The following is a 19644-nucleotide window of genomic DNA, read 5'->3' on the forward strand; positions in this document are numbered from 1 at the left end:
GTATCTTAGCTCATTAGGGAAACGAGCTCTCCTCCACCGTGAAGCAAGCGAGGCATTTATTGCTACTGACATTTCATCAATGCCAAGGTGAACCAGTCCTCACTTCTGCAAACCCTCGCAGCCCTCGTTACGGGGACCGATAAAGATTCATGCACAAACCTGGAAGTGTCTGGAAGGAAGTAAGACGTGTGATGAACTGTGGTTTGAACAATAAATCTGTGGCTGACTGACAACAGCTTGACTGTAGTGTGCTAAATAGGGCTTTATAAACTGAAATGCAAAAGACCTGAACTGCAGCATGTATCAGCAGTAGGCTGAGGTAGAATCGAATTTGTTTAAATTCACGATTCTTAAGCCAGCAGTGAAGATGCAAAGAGACTTCCCAAACCAACTTGTTAAAAACACCTCCATGGCCATCTCCTCCTGCTTCTCCCGTGAGCCTAGCTGTGCCTCGTGCTCCACAGAAGGGAAGGGGGGAGGCCCCCTTTGTAATCAGCACCCAAAGTCAAGCTATGATCTCTAATGCCCTCATCATAGCAAATCTACTGATCTGCCTTTGTCTTCTGAACAATGGGCATTAATTCTCCCCTGGGGATACAAAAAGCTGCATTTTCCCTTGATTTTCACCTGCAGAAGGAGTCCTGTGCAGCTGCTGATCACCCAGCCCCAAGCACAGCGCTACGGCAGGGGAAGGGCTGAGCAGAGGAATGGGACAGGAGGGGAGAAGAAGGAACACAAGACTGTCAAAGTCATTTTCAAGAATTACTTTATTTTATATTTATCTATAATCACGCATATACATATGTACACAGTCTTTGTCTGGGTTTCTAGGCATGTGTGTACATACATGCACATGTACACGTGTATAGGATGCAGGTGCATCTCACCAAGTTTCTCACTCGTTCTTCTTAGGAAAGCTTCAGCTCAGAGCTGGGAGGACGTCCGAAGGTTGGGTGCCCTGGTGCCATCTCCTTCCCTCTGCACTGAGTCACAGGAGCACATTCAGTTGTGGCCCAAACCTATGGAGGAGGAGATGTGCTGTCGGGCACAAGGACATGCTCCAAGGCAGCAAGTTTTTACACCAAGTTCTTAAACTGCAGAGGCAAAATGTCTAAAGAGATCTACCTTCAAACAGGATCTTCGCAGGAAAAGACGATAAGCACTGGAAGCTCTGCATTTGGGGCTGTACCTGGGGGAAAAGCTGGTGGCACTGAGGAAGTGCCATTTCAAAGAATAATGCGGTTGGACCTGGTCTTTCCCAAGCTGCATCTACACGAACTATCGTGGGGCAGGGGGTGCCTGGCACCGTGCCCCCACGTGTGACTGGAGGGATGCTGCGTTACCTGTCTATAGGATAAAGCACAGAAGGTTTTTGGACTAGCTAAATGTCTAAATGACTTATTCCAGCGACAAAACAGACAGAATCTTCCCCCTAATTAATACTTTTCCTCAAGTCTCATAATTCTACCCACTGTTTTAAGTCAAGCATTCGTGTCAAGTTCTTTTGATCTTCCCCCTCAATTACAGTGAGCAATTACCCCCTCCGCCAGGCTCCTCAGCCACCTAATCGCTCTTATCTCGTCTTTCTCCCTGAATCTAATCCTTTCGGCTTTTCGGCAGCTCTCTGCCAAGACGGTGCTGCACGTTTCCCAGGAATTCAGCAACCATATGTCACACCAAGGACTCCACCGCCATTAGCGTTCCCTCTCGTTTGCCCATCAATTAATTTCAGAGGCGAGGTGTGCCCTATCGTGACTCGGATCTCTCGCCTCCAAGGGGCCTTAAAGCCTCTCTCATCAGAAATGTGGTTGCTCCGATAGCTGTATTTATAGTTTTTCCCCCCAGCTGAGGAGCGTTCAATCTTTCCTCCCGAAGCGATTAGCGCTGCAGAGCCTCCCTTCAGAGAACCCCTGTGGAGCCGAGGCGTTTCCAGCCCGACACCCGACAGAGCCGTCCCTCCCCTTCCCACGGCAGCTCAACAGCAGCTGACAAGGTGCCGAAGCAAGAAGCTAAAAAGCATGCATTTTTAATAGGGTAAAACTCATGCAGTCCCGGGTTTCTTTGCTAAAGATGGGACGTGTAACGGGATCTTATTTTTACACATAATTAATGACCCAATCTTCATAAAGAGAAATTTTGCAGTAGGTCAGGAGTCAGTGAGGGAAATGGAATAATATTTATTCAAAAGCAGCACTCTTCATCCCTCATTTCTTCTTCTCAGCTACTAAATGAGCGCGTACCTAAAATACAGCATGCTGCCTCATTGCACACATCAGGTTCATAACTTTCAGCATCCACAAAATTTGGGGTTATTTCTGCTGGAAAAAATAGTCGCAAGCATGTTAGCTTCTGCAGATTGCCATTATTTAGGTAACTACTTGGAATGTATTTAATACACTTGAGATGACTGGAAAAATATTACTTACAGAAAAAAAAATCTGCATTATCTAAAAAGACAAAAAAAAATCTTTATTTAGTGAAAATGTAGACTGAACAACTGTCTTCTGCTGTTTTCTGTTCAAACGTTTACTGCTTGTTCCCTTTTTATTCCATTTACGAAAAATGGAAGATGAAGAATAGGGGAAAGACAGCAATATGGCATAGACCACAAGGAGAGCCCATGTCAAGTGCTTTCCCTTTCCTGTAGGCACACAGTTCAGAAGCCAACAGCTCTGAAATTTTAAACCCAAATGTTGTTGACTCCAAACACACAAGTTTTGGCATTATCACCAACACAAAAATTAATTTATGTTCTTAATCACACAGTAATTCTGCTCGCACAATAATAATTCATTGAATCAATTTAATTACGGACTCTGGGCCCAGCAATTACAGAAATTATTGCTACTGCGAATTTTCTAATTGTAAGAAGAATTTCAGCTAAATAAGATGTGCAGAGGCAGTGGCACGCGTGTTACTCGCATGTAGGCCAGTTAATAACCCATGCTGCTATCTCATTAAAAGCATTCCATTTTTCACACCACATAAAACCATGTAGCTTAGGACAAGCCAGCCAGTCCTGGGTGTGACAAAAGCAGTTTTGCCTCAGGTGTGGATGCAGTCGGACGATCCCTTTCTCAGCGGTCACATCAATCCTGTGGTTCTATTTGGGTACTACAGGAAAAGCTTTGAATCCACCCAGAAATAGCCTCCTCCTTCCCCCTGCTCAGGTTCTCACAATGTAGGGCAGGTCCTGCTCCTTGGGTGGAGGCAGAGGTGGGAAACGGGTGGGAACCACATGAAGGGGCTCCTTCCCCTCTGTTATTTATGCTTTGTACCCCAAATCGCCTTTATTTAATACTGCTTCTACAGGTTTCCTTCGGTTTTAACCCGTGTGCGGGGCCGTCAGCTGGTCCAACTGTTCTGCCATTAAATACAATTTTATTTTACAGTGCACAGATGTACTCCAGTTGAGTTGCTGCCAGATTTTAATGATAATCTCTCTTAAGAGCTATTTAGCGAGGTAGAGGTGAAGTCTCGCACTGCAGCAGAGAGCAAACCAGATGCTGTGCTCACGTTCTAGTTTTCAATTACGTGGCTCTGACCTTCACCTGTTACTTGATGTCAGCCTCCTGAAAAAGCCACGACGATCCCAGTGTTTGCTAGAAAACTGTTCATTAATATCAGAGTGACCAGCGTCATGTGCATCTTATTTTAAAAACACCCTGGTGCCACCCCATGTCCTAGATATCAAAGGGAAGAAGCTCCAAAGAAGAAGCCAACAAATGAGGCACGAGTGCATGTAGATGAAAATATTCAGCCTCTGCAGAGTGCTCTGGATAAACCCTAAATTTTCAGGGAAACCACAGACGGAAAAATGAACTTAAACTAAATCAGATCCATTTCTGCCCTAGCACATTCCCTTGGGTTCGGTCAACAGCCCCCCAGCTGGGCCCTGAATGAGGTCCTTTCCTTCAGCCTCTGACAGGCTGTGGATTTCCCAGCACAGGACCCAGGTTTCCAAGGGGCAGCCGAAGCTCCGATGAGGTGGCGCTTGCAGCTTCTCGTGGCACGCGAACATCTTCTTCCTTACAGCCCCACACTGCCGAATTAATTTAATACTTACAAACCCTTGCAGGGAAATAACACGGCGAGCGCAGGAATTTACAGGAGATGTACAAGGCAGCTGTAATCAGAGCCATCTCAGCAGCAACACCACGTAATTTGTGTGTCATCTTTCAATCACAGCTCCCTTAATGCATCCTTGAAAAATGAGGACGGCATCAGTCACGGCAGATTTAATAGCCAGGTAGATTTATACTGGAACAAAGCCAGAGGCAACTTCACACGTTAAATAGCAGTGTTGGGATTATTTTAAATGCTATTATCCCGCTCAGTTTTGTTTTTAAACTGCATTAAAAACCCCAGGAGATTCTGCAGTATTACAGACCCTTACAAGAAAAAAAAAAAAAAAAAGAAAGAAAGAAAAAAAAAAAAAAAAGAAGAAGAAAGAAAAACCACACAGCATTACCAGAAACATTTACTGAACTGTGTTTGTTAAAATAAATCTGACACTTCCCACCTTGCTCATGCTCAGCAGGTGGCAGGGAGGGAGGCAGGCACAAGGAACTGCCACCCTCGGTGGTCCCAAGGAGTGGAAGCGGGGAGCAGGGCAGGAGAAAGTCCCTGCTAAAGCTGGTGACCAGATTTCCTTCTGCAGATCACGCAGATCAGAAGAAAGGAAACCCTATTTTGCTCCACAGAAGGAAATGTGTGGAAAATCTCTGCCTCCTGGCATTTCCCTGGGAGTGCCCACACACCTTCGTGATGTCTCCTCTCTGGGAAGCAAGCATTCAGCTCAGAAATTGGCCACAAACATCTGTCCTCACACCACAGTCCTGGAAAACTGAAACTTATTAACACAACTTTTCACCAGCTTTTCAGACCAATGTATGCAAATGGAAGGAATTCACCCCAAAACAGCGCAAAGAGCAGCGGTGTGGCTGGAGCCACCTCTTCTATGGGGGGAATCCCCTGCAGAAGGGGGTTTGCACACCAATACGCTCAGCTCGTTTGCCACCAAGGACAACTCACCAGCAAGCCCCTAGTGTGGGGGTCTTGAATCCCCTTTATGTGGGCCTGGGGGCTGTGAGCAGACCTGGCAGAGCCCTGAAAGGACGGGGCTGGCACCTCAGTGGGTCTCGGGAGCTGCTCCCGGCCTCGGGGAGCGTCACTGCTGTCAGTCCGGTGCAGGCAGGAGGGCTCAGTGTGACCCCAGCACCTACACAGCCCCAACACAGGGTGTGGGAGAGGGGGACAAGAGCATAAAAAGCCTGCAGTTCCTTTGCAGATCTAAAGATCATTTGGAATACAATAAAAAATATAAATAAATTTTTAAAAAAGCATTCACTAAATTCATGTACGGCAAGATGAATTTTTAAAAGAGACTGGAAATAAAAGACTGAAGAAACACCAGGAGCTGTGGGCAGGTATATTTTAGCACATGTTTGCTCTCAGCTGGAGAGCAGTCAGGTACCGGTGGGAACCTACCCAAAAGCTCCCGCTGACCTCAAATGCTTGAGTTCTCACCCAAGTCTCTCCCAAGACCTCTGATGGAGACACCCAAGCGGCACCCAAGTCACCTGCTGATCAGCTGAAGTCATTCTTCATGACTGTTCATGATGGGAATCCATCAGAGGAGGAGCACATCTGGATAATGCACAGCTGTACTGAATGCCACCACCCACACGGAGGGGAAGCAACGTCCTTATTCTCTCCCGTGGTTTGTAAATATAGAACCAATTAGACAATTTTATTTCAGCATTTTATCTGTGTTGGGTATTTGGACCTTCAGTACCTGGTTTGTGTGATGGTGGCAGCTGCTTTGGGTCTCTTCGGGTCGCCAGGAGCAGAGGCAGCCAGCGGCTGGCCCCCAGCAGGCAGCCTACGGGGACGGCTTCCACTTAAGGCAAATGATGGCTGTGTGCTCTTCAGAGAAAAAAAGTCCCAAGCAAATAAAATGCATGTCACCTGCAATCTTAAACCTGACATCCACTCTATTTATTTTTCCCTCGGGATTTATCCCCCTTTAAATCAATGCCCTGAAATTACAGCCTTCCCATGGGCGCGCAGATCCCATAAATCTCCGACTTTTAATACTACTTTATTTCACGACTGACGAGTGGTAAGCCCTGTCAGAGGGGATAATTAAGGAAGTTATGCTCGGTGTCACCGGACGGTGCTGAGCAGTGCTCTCCTGGTGCCTCTGCTCGCCTCTCGCTCCCCAGGAGGCCCCGGCTGGATTTAGGGCGCAGCAGGCAACACTGTCTGGAGCCACCCCACCTCCCTCCTGCCCCTGCTCGAGACCCCCCGTTTGGGCAGTGTCCTGCATACACCATGCACAGACCCACACGAACTCCCGTGGACCTCCCCCTGGCTCTCCTCCAGCTCCTCCTGTCTGCATTTCGCCCAGGAGTGGAGTTTAATGGGATGGCACAACTGGAATTTCGAAACCCGAGCTGTATCCATCAGGAGATTTAATTCTGATCTGCACAGGGTTCCCATTGCCTACAGAAGGACTTGGTGTTGGGGTAAGGTACATTCTCCCCAAATTCCTGCTCAGAAGCTTCTCTCCCCATGGAAGCCCTGACACAGCCCCGCAGCCCCTTCCCTCCCCGGGACTGCTCTCAGGACCTGCTCTGTGATGCTGGGCATGTTTGGCCAGGTGCTGGCTGAGCCAGGCAAAACTGAGAAGCCATCCAAGCTCAGGACTTGTTGCCCTCATCCTCTGCTGCCCACCCAAGTCCCTGGGTAGGATTTCCTGGAGGATTTCTCGCTTTTTCCCTCAAAACAAGCACCAGCAACCAGACACGGAGCTCGGCTCTCAGCTTGCACTTTGCCAAAAGCCCGGCGAGCTCAGCTCGCGCAGCAGCTGGGGCTTTCTTTAAATGTCATTTTTAATATTTAATCACACCGGATGGCCTCAATATTTACAGCATAAGCCACTTCATTGGGAAGTTAAATATATAGCCGAAATATTTAAGGAAACTGATTCAGAGCCACATAAATGTAATTGCACTTAACGTGACCTGGGAATGAAATCACACGCAGTTCACTTTCCTGCAGGATCCTTAAACCCCATTTTGAACGCCTTATGCTAAGTCCATTTCTCTCAGTGTGTTTCTGAGGCAGAACTCACTAACGCAAGAAACCCAGAGCACTGGGATGAAAAAATAAAAAATAAAATAAAGAAAAAGGAAAAAAAAAAAAAGAAAAAAAGAAAAAAAAAAAAAAAAAGGAAGAGGAAGAGAAGTAGGATGTTTTTCTGTGATTTTTGGGCTGGTGTCGAGTCATTCCTACCTGGCCCAGGGGCTTGCTGTGGCAGGGGCTGGCTCTGCCCCCGCGGGCAGCCCTGGCCTGGTCTCAGCACCCAGCAGGAATCGGCGCCAGCTGCTGCGGGAGGAGAGGATTTTCACAGCTGCTCCCCGCGAGGAGCAGGGCAGGATCAGATCTGCCGCTGATTAATCAGGAGCCGAAGCAAAACCGCCAGCCGTGCCAACGTCAGCTCTGCAGACGGGCTCCTAACAGTTCAGGGCTCACGGCTGCCAGTAGCTTTTTCTGCATAGGACAGGAAAGTTTCAAGTCCAACGCAGCCCAGAGAACTGCCCCTGGTTTCTTCTCGCCTCTCCCCTGCCCATCGCCGAGAGATTTGGGCAGAGCACCCCGCTACCCCACGGGATTTACCATTCTGCAGCTTTATTTAACAGGGAAGCGGAAAACTGTCAAATGTTTTATCGCCTGTGGCAGTCAGGGCACGATACGTGCTGATAGCAGCCCAAGACGATAACACAACGGCATAAAGTCATGCTGGAAAGAGAAAGGAAGCCAGAAATCTTGGCTGGTGATCCTGCCTCCCTTTGTAATGAGCTCCTGCACCAGCGGGGGTGAAATTGCTTGCCAAAATCACATGTAATTTATCCCTTGTTTAAACACACACTGGCAACCCAATTACTGTTTTCAGGCTCGCAGAGTTTAACATATCCGTGAGTTATTGAACAGAAGCTCGCTCTCGTTTCCCATAACGGGTGGCTTAATGGGTGGTGCCACCCCGCAGCGCCCCAAACACCCAAATCCCACCCAGAACACGCGGATTTGCTGGGGAACTCAATTCCTCCATCTCCTTGAAAGAAATGGGAGGAAAACAAGGTTGCCTTCAAAGACACCATCTAGATGGACAACTGCTTCTTGCTGCACCCACACCCACGGAAAAACCACAGCTGTGCCAAACCAGGGGCACGACCTGCTGGGGCCTCCAGGGGTCTTGGAGATGATACGGGGGGAAAAAGAAGACAAATATCAGCCAGCCCGGATATTTCAGCACAGGACGGAGCTATCAGGCACACGGCTTCCCCTGCGATGTTACTATGGTGATTTCGCGACGGACAAAACCCCACGATGTGGCTGTGAGGCCCAGCTCCCAAGCAAGATACTCATCTGTCCATTAAACAATACCAGGGTTTGTGAGTAATAATCAAAAAGCAATTACACCACACACAGACCATCGGAGCTCACCCCACCGAGCGTGAAGGTCAAATACATTATATTAACTAGGTATCTGCCCGCTGGAAACCCGCAGCTTGGTGGACAGAATCATTACTTCTGGCGTTAATAATAATGACAAGGATCGCCAGCACTACTTCAGCTACTTACACCAACGAGAAATGCCATAAATATTGTACTAAATCACGTGCAAACAGGCTGCATGCAGGAGATCAAACTGTATGAAGCTACCATGCTGTAGAAAAATATGTATATACACTTTAAATATACTTTCCATACTTGATAGAGACATGGTGAATTTTGCTAACTGTTCAGGGACCCAGATTACTGAGTATTTAGGACCCAAAAGTACACATTTTGACAGTTAGTGCTGTACTGGAAATCACTCCTTCATTACAAGGCGTTGGTGATGCTGAGAGATGCTGGGGTGGTGTGACAGTCTTTTTGTGCTGGGGTCTTCCTTGTTTGCTTTCTGCTGAGGGGTAAAGCTCTCTGCAAGGCTCCCAGAAGAGTTTGTAGGATTTCCAAACCCGTTTCCCACCAGGAGCAATGTGCTTGCACAGGCAGGGCTCTGTAAGGGGGACACCAAAGAGGAGCAACAGCAGGAGGCAGGCAGCAAAAAGGCAACAGATGGCCGAGACTTGCTGGAATTATAGCCTACAGTACAAGCAAGAGTTTGCCATCATCCTGCCCAACAGAAGCAGCTGCCCTGCTGTCTTAAATCATTTGTTTGCCCAGCCTCTGCCCCATCTCCCCCCAGCCCTCTTCTCCCGGGAGATGCACGCAGCATCCTCGGGCCGGGGAGCCAATGCCGGGCAGCAGGGTAAATTCCTTCAGCAGCACGTGTAATTTCATTACTTGAGTGACAGCAACCCATTCACTGCCTACACCGGGGCCACTATTAAAGCAATTACCTGGGATCGATGCAGTACGGCAGCAGATTTAAATCCTGCCTCGCAGCAAGGCGCTGGAACTGCTGCTCCAGACAGGTCGAACTCATAACACCGTGTTCCCTCCGAGGCACCCAGCCGAGTGCAGCCTCTGCAAGGTCCTCACTCATGGATCTATATAAAAACGCCCTTAAAAAACCCAGTGAGGTCATGTTGCTGCTGTTTATTCCTGCTGAGCCCTCATACAGGCAGTGTGCATGATGCCAAGGTGAATGCCAGCTCTGGGCTCGGCCATGTCCCCCCAACAGCGAGCTGTACACCCCAAAAAACAGCTGGTGGGCTTCAGGGTAGTATAGAGATTGTGAATTTTCTTTTATGGGAACTGTCAGATTTCAGGTATTTGCAGAAATACCTGGGTGAAGACGAGCTGCACTATTAGTGTTTAAGATGTCCCGTGTTTCACACATGCTGTGACCTGTTTGCCCCACATCCCCAAGCCGTGCAAACACTGTGGCACCTGCATGAGCTGCCCAAGTTTTTTGGCTTTTTGCCACCAACTCAATGCCCTCAATGGGGTTCTGGCTTTCCAGGCGTACTTGGGTTCACCAAGGCACCGTCCAGGTGAGTTCAGGATGCTCTATAACGCCTAGGGAGCTACTGATCACTGGTTATTTTTGCAACTTCCCACTTTACGACATTCTCAGGTTCTTCAAACTGTTATTCAGCATTTCTAGCCTTGTTTGCAGACTAAATCCCTGCCTGGTGACGGCTGCCACCGGGCTCAGGGTTCTCTTTCCTCCTCCCTCTCTCCCCTCCCCGAGCCCTGCAGATACCAGCAGCTTCTTGCAGGCACCGTATCTGCACGTCTCAGGCGCGTTACGACGGTGGCGAATTGCTTCCATGTGCAAAGATCAAGGCAGATTTAAAGGCTGCAGACCGCAGCTGATCCCATCGCAAGCTTTTGCTAGGCTACAGCTTGTTTTATGGTAGGCCTTAAAACATCCCAGCACCTTACAGCGAGGGACCTTCACTCAGTGGTGTGAGGTTTGTGGATGGAGGCCAGGCCCACCACCTGGGGCTCATCCCTCTCCTCCACAGCTCCCCTTTCTGCGGGAGCACCCGTACCAGCAGAGTACGGTGGCAGAGGAAACCCCAAATGAGCAGAGAGCCCCAAACCCAGCAGAGAAAAGGAGGCAGAGGAAACCCCAAACGAGGAAGCCCCAGCGGGAAGCAAAGCGTTTTGCGGAAGGTGGGCTTGGCCCTGGGAGCTCGGCGATGATGGGAGGGAAGGAAGGACGTCATCCAAAACAACAGCTAGGCGGCGAGGCGAGGGGCTGAAAGGCAGCTCTCCCTGCAGCAGATGGTGCAGATGTTCCTCTTCATCCATCCTCCATATGTTCAGACAAAACCCAACAGCTCTGCAGCTTTACTCTGGTGGAAACGGCGCTCTACGGGTGCACCAGGTGCCACGCGAGAGGCACAAACACATGGCACACATCACGTCTCCTCCCCAGCCATCACCACAGCCCCAGGGTTCGTCTTGCCAGGCAAGGAATCCTCCTGGGGCACCTGTCCGTGCAGAGATGTGATGGGAGGCTCAACCCAAAGGCCTGGGAGGAAAGGAAAACGTGATCTGATGCGGACCAGGCAAGGAGTGTGACAGCCAGCCACCTCCAGCAGGTCCCCACGCCAGGGGGATGTCAGATGCAGCACCTCTCATCCCCGCCAGGAACCCAAATGCCAAACTGGACATAAAACGCGAGGCTGCAGCCCCCGCTCTGAAGCCTGCTGCTCATCACAAGGCAGCCGGTGACGGAGCCTCGCAGCACTGTAATCTGGTTTAATGGATGGCAAGAAGGTTGAGCTGGGCTCCGGCCAATTCGGTGCACTGAGCACCTTGTGCCTCCTCCGCACGGATCGATTTTTGCATTGGGTTTACAGGCGTAATTAATATTCATTCAGGATTAAGCCGAATAAGATTCCCAATGCATGAAGATGTTTATTATTTATTCACATTTAAGGCTTGTTAGATTAATCTATTTTAAATTACTGCATGCTGCCAGGCACAATTATTATAATTTATTAGGATAATTTCGGTGCTTTATTTCCATCTGAGACAACCTTGCAGAAGGTGCGTGCTGCTCCTCGACTGCTCCGTAAAGCAACCCATGCTGCTGATAACCGAGCAGTTCCCTTCCAGCAGCAGTAGCTCAAGGTTTATCCCAGCTGAACACCATAAAGCAACGGGCATCGCTTGGCAGCTCCAGGAAACCCTGAGGATCCTTCCTGCCTCTGCTTCCTGGGTGTAAACAGCTACGCCTGACCTTTTGCTGAAGTGGTGCTCAGAGCCAGGGGTTAAGAACGTGGAAATCAAGTCTTCAGCTCCACGCTGTGCAAAAGACTTCATCTCATTTCTTTTTTCTTTCTTTAAAAAAAAAAAAACAAAACATATTTGCTTAAAAGCTGCAGAAACCATTATTATATTTAACTGATGCCCTCAGGGGCTCGAAGCTTTCATGAAATTTAATTATTTTCCACTAGGGCTTGCAAGGTAAAGGTGCAATTACAGCAGAAAAGGCCGCTGCTCGCATGGAGGGAGGGATGGCTGCCACGAAAGCCCCACGGCAGTGCCGCCACCACTAAGCACAGATCCAGGCTGCACCATCTTCTGCTGCAACTATCGCAGGTGCCCTCCGCTCATTTTGGCCTTTAAAAGTGAATTAAAAATAAGGCAGACCAATGTGACTCAATAAAGGACATATGAAGCTGTCATAATTACAGCGAGCATTGCTTCGTTCAGCAGTGTCCTCCCAGCAGAGCTGAAGACGGCGAGCACCCAGCAGGGTGCAGAAATGGGAACCCCCTGCTCCTGAGACGGGTTTGGGGCAAGCCCTTGCCACATCAATAAAATGAGGGAAATCTCGAGACACAACTGGCTGCTAACCAGTCGGTTCATGCTTGTACATCACCGTAAAAAACATCTTCTCACCTTTGGAAAGCCGTGAGTTTTCCCTGAGAGCACTCAGCGTGCCAGCACAGAAGGACAGACAGATGAGAGCTGCTTTGTGGTGCCACCAGCACCCCCGTGACTTCTCCCCCAGAAGGGCCACGCAGCGCACACTCTTCTGAAGCCAGCCGCTTAATCAGAGTCTCCCAGGAGTAAATGCAGCCAGCAGGAAAAAGAAAAAAAGACCAACTTTTTAACATAAAAGAGAAAAAGGCCTCCTTTGAGTTAAACAAATGATTTTCTGACAAAGAACGTCCTGGGGACAGGAAGACAATGTCTTGCTTTTGATGCTGCAGTGCTGTTCGTGAGATTAATGGTTGCACAGTTAAGATTTTACCCCAATTCTAAATCTCCCTTAGCAAGTAACAAAATATAATTTAGTCTTATCTAATGGCAGACTAAATTTTAGCTATGCTTTGACTGGTAGTTTTCAGGCAGAGAAATTTAAGAGCATTCACACAATTATTTCAGTGTGCCCTTCCTGGAATGCCTCCGACTTGAATATTAGGCTTTTGACATTCAGGGTCATGTTCCATCAGCAATAAGCAAACAATATTGGGGTGTTTGCCTTCTTCTCCCATGTGGGGCAGCCTCCAGTTTCCTCTACATTGATGAACAGTGGAGGAGAATCCCTCTCTCACTGTGGCCAAACTCCCAAGAGGCAAAAAGCTGCCCATTAAACTTCGATCCAACCAAAGACCCAGAGCAGATTCAGCCCCAAGTTCTAAATGAAATGACCAAAACCCAAAGTAAATGCTACAGCCCTCATGCTCCTTTAGGTCCCCAGACTGAACTGCAATGTTCGCTGGGGAATCAAAACCACCATTTTCAAAGCAATGGCTTTTCCCACCAGGTTGTTGGACCAAGCAAATACAAAACACATCCAATATTTTTGACACCCCGTAAGCTGTTATTTAAAACACAGTTTCAATAAACTACAAAAGTTGATACTGTTAGAGGCTTGAAAATATACGATCTCATTAAAAAACGCTGGCACTTAGAAAGATCTCTAGTGGCCAATCACAGCTTGGGGAGTGCTGTAATTTATAACTTTGATCCCCACAGCTAAACCATTTAATCTGATAATAAACATCAATCACTGATTTTTATTGCACCATTTTGCAGCCTGAGCAAAAAACCTTGCTCTCGCGGACAAATTAGGCACCCCAAAGTGACTCTTGCAAATAAATACCGACTTTAATATTCAGCAATATAATTCCATGGGATCAATTTTTTATTTAAGCACTACTGGAGCTAGGAAAAAGTTTGTAACTACAGAAGTATCTACAAAGGCAATTCAGTCCGGTGTAATAGCACCTGGCAAGCAGGAGCCTGCCTCTCCAGCAGCTCAGTGACAACACATACTTACCATTACGTCTGTTACAGTTGTCGTCAGAAAGTTATTAAGTGTGTCCAGATATTCTGTGTGACAGCCCATAACTCACCATTAAAAACGATGCAAGATCCTATTACGTTCCCATGCAGACTGGCGTTGGCTCGAGGTACTAATCCACAATCTACCACTCAATAGCAGGGGAAATGGATCAGTCAGGCATAATACATTGTGCAAATGGATAACTGCCAGAAAAAATAAATCAGTTGGAGCCCATTAATATATAATGATGTCCAAGCTACCATTAATTCAGATACTCTTTCCCAACCAGAGAGCTATTTAAGAAGTAACTGAAATAATGATTTTCTTTTGGGCACATCAAACGTCCATCACTGCTTCATGCTGGATTCTCGTAGTCAGTGGAACAAGGCAGCTCTTCAGTATGCTTTCTGTCATGTTTTCCTGTAAAGTGATATTTTCCAAGATAGAAAGATACGTAATAATTAAGTTAAATTATTTATAAAAGTTCCAGTCCAGGTAGAAATGGAAAATTAAGAACAGCATAAAGGCCACCCCAGTCTTCCCCATGAATGCCTGCAGGAGTCAAGCAGGCAGTCAGCAGCAAGAACATCGAAGGCTGCCAGTTACTCTCTTTTTAGCAGGATTACCTGGGGTTTTGCTCCAGAGGAGGAAAGTTAAATTTAAATGCCGCTGTCCCAGAATGCACTTAGTAGACGTGATGGTCTTTTGAGAAAAAAAATAAAAATAAAAAATTGTTTCTCCCCCAAAAGAACACAAAGAATAAAGTAAGGAATATTTGTCTTGAGACAAGCAACAGGAGAGGCTAAAATGGGCTTTTATATGTCGCGACATGCCAACAGTGCGTGCTCGGGCCCCAGCTCCATCAGCCAGCACATCTCCATCCTCCTTAATCACCTCCCCAGAGCACCCTCTGCTCCAAGGAGCTTTGCTTACATGAAAAATGTATCACCTTTGTGCCGAGCACAGAAAATAGATGAAGGCACTTAAATTCGTGCCTTTTAGTCTTGCAACTCCACGAATGTATTTTAGTTACTGATTACAAATGTTGGAGCTCCTCAAAGTGAACTTTCCAGTTGTCTCCCGTACGCTCTCCAGTGTGTATATAAAATAGCTTTAACTGAGACTCACATCAGCAATTTCGTAAGTGTTGCATTAAATCTAGACAGTGTTTTTCATCTCAAGACAGAGAAATGCATATTAATCCAGCAGCAAAGCAATGCAATGAGAATTTTAAACATTTCTGTCAGTATCAGAAAAACCATAATACATTCTTTGCTAGACGAGATACTGAGTCATTTTGGTTCATTTGGAGGCCATTTGCTAACTTTATTAGGCAATATTCAGATGATGGATTTCAAAAGGATATTCACTGTAGAAACAGGCTTTGTTTCTGAAGACAGTAATTAGGTTAACCTCATGAATAAACTCTTTATATCAGCAGCCTGTACAAAACGAAAGTAGAAAAATGCAGGAGAAAATGAGAAAGTAAAAAAAAAAAATCATAAAACGGAAAAACTTAAATCTATCTATAGCACCCTCCGTCTCACACTTCAAAAACATTTCATACATGAACAGAAACGTCACTGGACCCAGTGTACCAAAATGTACAGCATTATGGGAGTGACACTGATGTTATTGTGCTCATGGTGGTGGTCGTATACGTGTTATTACCAACTCATTGTTCAAAGGTTGATGCAGACCTGTCCCACCATGAGGGCTCCCTGCACAGCCAGGGCCTGGGGCAGCAGTGGGGAGCAGTCCTGCGGCCACCCCAAAGCCCCCTTAGGCACACACTGAGGTGAATTCGCCTCATGGTGACCCACAGAAGTGTTTGTTGGTCAAGTGGGGCCTTCACTGGCCGCTCCTGGAACTGCTGGTGTGCATCAGGGCCTGGAGGCCACCTCAGACAAGCCCAGTGTCACCAGGCCATGGGGACAACAAACAGAGCTGTGGGGACAGGCCCTGCCTCTTGCTCACTGCTGAGCAAGGAGCCACGGACACTTCAGACATTACACATGATCGTTTGTTACAAGAGAGATGCTTAGTGGTGTGAAAAGGGGTGAAAGCTTGTAAAAATTGCAAAGGGAGACTTGAGTTAACATGGTGCGGTTCGGCATAACTTCTGCAGACTGATGTAAGCTAAGAAACAGAGGATACTCAACATGAGGAACACCTTCAGAGCGGATAAAGGACGTGGAAGCACTGGATCCAAGTCTGAAGTGAGCAGGAAAGTTCATGCTGGGGCTGACAGAGAGGGAAAGGCAGCCCTGCTGCAAGGCTGCAGTGTCCACTGATTTCCAATGGCCACAGCCAACATCAATTGCCCTGGTCCCAAAGGTCACATTGCTTCACTAAATATCCAGAGATTTGACATACAGAATTCATAACAGAAGGTGAAGGACAGAAGCACTGAAGAAAAAGGGTGAATCCCATTTCTGTTAGACTGTTCACTCAGTCTTTTCACCCCAAAACATCCAGTAATTGCTCCATCCTTAGCAAGGTTAGTTCAAAAACAAGTTTAAAAAAAAAAAAAAAAAAAAAAAAAAGAGCATACAGGCCTCAATTCAAATTTCAAATAAGATCATTTGACATCTTAGTATGGGCTTAGGGCAAGAGCACACAGCCCACAGGCTTGTAACCCATTAGTTTAACCAGTACAAAGTGCACAGTGCTCATTACAAAGCCGGGACGAGCATTAAATACTAATGACCAACCTAACAGCCAACATGCCGTGAAGTGCAGACGCAAGGACTAGCAAAACCTGAGGTCATTTTAAGAGGCATTACAAAGGGTCTTAAGAAAGAGGCTGTTTTGATCATACTTCTATAGGCCTTCCCCTTCAGCAGAACAAAGCATTATATTACAGCACTAACAATGAGATATTTTTCCTTGAGTCAGCTTTAGAATAATGTTGACATTATAGTCAATACATTATATATCACTATATTTATGTCAGAACCTATTGGCATAAAAATAAATCAATCTAAATGCATAGCTTTTGTATTTAAATGAAGCCTGGCAATGCCATATCTTTACTTCAATTTTCACTCAGCTTCTTATGTGTGTATCAATCATTTCTGACAGATTTCATACACTGGGATATCACCTCTAGTCTCACTAAAAACTATTTTAAGTGAATTTTATATACAGAGACTGGAAAATCTGCTTTTGGGAGCTCTTTTTATAAGCAATACAGTTTTTGATAACTCAAGTTTTATTCTCGACCTCATTCAAGGTAAGTCTGAATTGCATGCCAGCGCACTGGTAAATGAGGGGCACCCCGAGTCATCCAGGCTGCACTGAAGCCTCAGCAGAGACGAACAAGCTAGTTTCCAGCTCTGGCTAGCAGGTTGTTTCACCCCAAAATAGTGGCCAGAAGAGATTGCCCAGTAACCATACAAACCAGTCCAGTATAGAAGAGGCACCATGTAAGCGTTTTAAGAGAGATTTCCCCAACAGACTTCATCTTGAGCAACAGACATATGCTGATATGTTTTCATTGCTACTCCGTTAAAAAAAATGTATCTAAAAATATAAAATATCCCCCAAAAATGTAAAGACAATCTGTAAGACGTTGACTAGCTCTGTGACTAAAGTAGAATATAAAAATGGCCGTAAGTCTTCAGTATTAAGTAGGTTAACCAATTTCCCATAAGTGACATCTGAGATTTTTTCAGCAATTTGCAATGGCCATATGTGACCCATTTCACCCAGGATGCCATAAGGCAGTTACTTCACTTACCTTAATTTGAAGTGGCCAGTTATGTTCAATCATCATTCCAGCTGACAAGAGAAATGCAGGATGCCAACTCCACTCTCTCTGAATTATTGACATTAACAGCTGTTTCATATCTACAGACAGAGCTTTGCAAACATGTAAACAAGTCAATTAATTATGATACTATAGTAAAATTGATTTTAATAATTTGAGGAACATCCTGATATTTTCAGATCTGCAGACACTATATAAAAATTAAAGATACCAGAAAGAGTAAAATTTGCTTGTTTGGAGGAAACAGAACAGGAACTATTTTCTTCCGTTTGCTGCAAGGCCCCACCTTCTGCGTGCAGAACAAAAAGACTCAATCCTAAATGCACGGATGACCTCGGATGGGTAAGCAGGCTTTCCATTGCAGGTCAGGTCTGCTTTCACAGCCCAGCTGGAACCTCTCCAGCAGCACTCCTCCAGCCCAATGTGACAATACGCATCCCAGAACCACTCAGAAACCCCTAAACTGCTGCAATCCAACAAGGCTGTGCCACCAAAATGAGCTCTTAATAATGGGAAATTAGAGAAGTCAAGAGATCTTTGTGATGGGTATACCATGTCCTGATTGGAAAAGGGATTAGAAGTGCTCACCCTGCTCAAACATACACCCATATAGGAAATCACCAAGTTTGCAGCACTGTTCTCTATGGAGGACACGATTTAGGTCTTAACCTGTAGAATACAGGGACTTTTTTTGATCACTCCTTCCTTTTGGGGGCTTTTTGGATATAGTTGTTTTAAATAAGTTTATATATATAGCAGACAACAAGGCAGGGATCACTTCAGCTAGAGACTTAAATCTATGTTGTTTTATGCAACATTCAGGCTACACAAAACACATCAGGTTGGGGTCAAAAGGATTTTTGCTGAGGATGCTAACGTTGCCAGTCAAGAGCTCCAGTTCGTGGATGAAGACCATGGTTTGGCCCACCCACCAAACAGAAAACACAACAGCCACCACACTCACTGCATTTGTGTCTGGAGGAATGGCAGCAGCTTCAGTCATTTGCATCCTGGGCAGAAGCTCAACCAAAGACAGTTGTAATGGAGTCAGGGCAGCAAACTACAGCAGTCTGAGGCAGGGGCCTTAAACATGCGAGTATTTCAGGAAATTAAGCATACACAGTTATAAATGCAGGGATTGGACTAGGTGATCTCCAGAGGTGCCTCCCAACCTCAGTCATTCTGCAATTCAGTTTATATATATATATATATATATGCATATGTGGGTGCATGCATGTGTGTATAGTTTGGTCACTTTATTACCCTACCCTATTTTACTTGCATGAGAAGAAATGAGTGGCCTCTTCCTGCTGAAGACTATTGGTATTAGCATCTGCCTTTTGAAAGCAGCCTCCAGAATCAGGTAAGTCAGTCACAGAAAAGCAGCAATTGCAGCCTTGAAGTAAGACTTTTTTTTTTTTTTTTTTTTTTTTTTTTTTTGCACTAGGAAGTGCAGAAAACCTTCCTTGTATGTTGATGTTGCAGCAGTGACCTCTAGTGACAAGTACCCCAGAACAGGGGAGAGTTTGTTGGATAGACTACACTGCTCACATCTTCCCTCCCTTCTCCTGGTCCAGCTCCATCTCCACTATGCTCGGAGGATGAGCAAACCCCATCCACAGCCTGCTCCACCATCTACCTGGTGAACCTGCCCGTGGCAGACCTGCTCTGCCTCTTCTCTTTGCCCTTGCTCATCATCAGCTACGTGCAGCAGGACGCTGCTGAGAGTTTATTTTACAAAATCTGGAGGCCACTGGTGAGCCCCAAAATTTGTCTGAACTCCCTCCTCTACTTTCTTTCTGGTCAAACTAACCGAGCCAGGCTCATCTTGGAGCTGAGGCTGCACCGGGCTGGCCCCATTGCCAGGCCTGCCATGAACACGAAGGGGACAGGCACCCCAATAAGACTCACCCTTTACTGAAGAAGCACATCCCAGCTGCAGATGCCATCTGCTTGACTGGGTGCGAGGCTTGGAAAAGTCACCCAGCACTAGAACTGTACAGAAGACAAAAAAAATGAAACTTCACTTCTGATTTCAAAAATCCATTTTCCCCTTTTCTGTTTGATGGTCAACCTGAATCCAAAATTATGCATCAGAAAT

This window comes from Netta rufina (assembly GCF_964035555.1).
Source record: "Netta rufina genome assembly, chromosome: 9".
Taxonomy (NCBI): domain Eukaryota; kingdom Metazoa; phylum Chordata; class Aves; order Anseriformes; family Anatidae; genus Netta; species Netta rufina.